The sequence below is a fragment of the Elephantulus edwardii genome, unplaced genomic scaffold (assembly GCF_000299155.1).
Source record: "Elephantulus edwardii isolate Elephantulus edwardi_28Jun2011 unplaced genomic scaffold, EleEdw1.0 scaffold00101, whole genome shotgun sequence".
Lineage (NCBI taxonomy): Eukaryota > Metazoa > Chordata > Mammalia > Macroscelidea > Macroscelididae > Elephantulus > Elephantulus edwardii.
In genome coordinates this window covers 4,411,198-4,413,312 of record NW_006399851.1, presented here as the reverse complement: position 1 = coordinate 4,413,312, position 2,115 = coordinate 4,411,198, and positions in this window count along the sequence as shown.

Genomic DNA, 2,115 nt, shown 5'->3' with positions numbered 1-2,115 from the left:
TTTTATAATACTTAACTTTGTCTTTCCATGCTTCCCTTTTAAAACTTCTGTTCAGTTTCATAATTTCTTGATTTCTTTGCTTTGCTTTTGCTTCTCAGTGCTCTAGTACAATATTCAGTCTCTTCAGACATCTATATTGGTCTTTTCTTCCTCCTCTGTCTTTGTAATGACCCCCTGCATTCTTCCTGGATGATCTTCTTGATATCCTCCCACAGCTCTTCTGGTCTTCACTCATTAGTGTTCAAGGTTTCAAACATGTTCCTGAGATGGTTTTGATATATATATAATTTTTATAGGCTAACTAGGTGCCTAATTGTTCATTAAACACTAGTCTAGTTGCCATTATAAAGCAATTCTACTAGTTAATGGTACCCTTGTAGTGAAGTGACTTCTCAAGGTTAGTCACAATATGTTGTGATCCACACAGTCAAATGTCTTTGCGTAATCAATGAAACACAGACAGACATTTCTCTGGTACTCTTTGCTTTCAGCCAACATCCATCTGATATTGGCAATAATGTCTCTAGTGCCACAGCCCCTTCTAAACCCAGCTTTCTGGGAGTTCTCTGCTGATATACCATTTCAGTGGTTTTTGGGTAATCGTCAGCAGGAACTTGCTTGCGTGTGATATTGTTCAGTAATTTCCATGCTCTATCAGGTTATCTTTTTTTGGAATGGGAATAAATATGGATCTCTTCCGTTCAGCTGACCAGGTAGTTGTTCTCCAGATTTCTTGGTAAACCTGTTAAGTACATCCAGGGTAGCATCTGTTTATTTAAATATGTCAATTGGTATTCCATCAATTCCTAGGGCCTTGTTTTTTTGCCAATTCCTTCAGAGCAGCCTGAACTTCCTCCTTCATCACCATTGGCTCTTGATCACATGTTGTTCCATGAAATTCTTCTGTGTCAGCCCATTCTTTTTGGTACAGTGACTCTGTCTACTCCTTCCATCTTCTTTCAGTGCTTCCTGAATATTTCAATATTCTGCCCATAGAACCCTTAAGTATTGCAACTCAAGGCTAGAATTTGTTCATCAGTTCCTTCAGTTTAGGAAATGCTGATCAAGTTTGGTCCTTTTGATTTTCAAACTCCAACTCTTTGCACATTTCACTGTAATATTTTGCTTTGTCTTTCCTTGGAAATTGGGGCTGCCCCTTGAAATATTCTCTTCAGCTCCTTAACTTTCTGCTTTCTTCCCTTTCTTTGGCTTCTCAGCACGCTAGTGCAATATTCAGAGTCTCTTCTGACTTGCATTTTGGTTTTTTCTTCTCCTTCTCCTCCTTGTCTTTGGAATGACCTTTTGCATTCTTCATGTATGATATTCTTGATTTCTTCCCACAGCTCATCTGGTCTTCATTCATTAGTGCTCAAGGCCTTTAATCTGTTCCTGAGATGTTTTTGAAATTCAGGTAGTATAAACTCAAGACCAAGTTTGGTTCCTATGAATTTTATTTAACCGTTTTTAACTTTAGTTAGAACTTGCATATGAGTAATTGGTGGTCTGTCTCACAATCTGCACCTAGCCTAGTTTTTACAGCTGATATTGAGCTTTTCCAATCATTCTTTCCATTTCCACAGATGTAATTGATCTGATTCTTGTGCATACCATCAGGTGAAATCCATGTGTACAGTCACCATTTATGTTTCATATTTTTATAAGAAATGCCTTTTGGCATTTGCAATTAATAAATTATTGATTGTGTAGAATTCAATCATTTTATCCCTACCCTCATATCTGTCACAAATTTCATTTTTTTTCAACTGCTGATATTTCTTCCCTATCCCAACTTTCGCATTCCAGTCACCCATTATTATTAATACATCTTGGTTGTATGTTAGGTTAATTGTTAATTTCTAACTGCAAAAGTTGGTAAAAATCATCTGTTTCCTCTTCTTTGACTCTGGTTGTTGGTGCATACATTTGAATGATGGTGGTATTCACTGGACTTCTTTGTATGTGTATGGATGGTGTCCTATTATTCACAACATTGTATTTCACTATGGATCTAGAAATGATTTTTTTAAATAGGAAAGTGACCTTGTTTTTCCTCACCTTTTCATCTCTGGCATAGTAGAAAATATGATTGTTGTTGTTGTTATGTGCCGTTGAGTC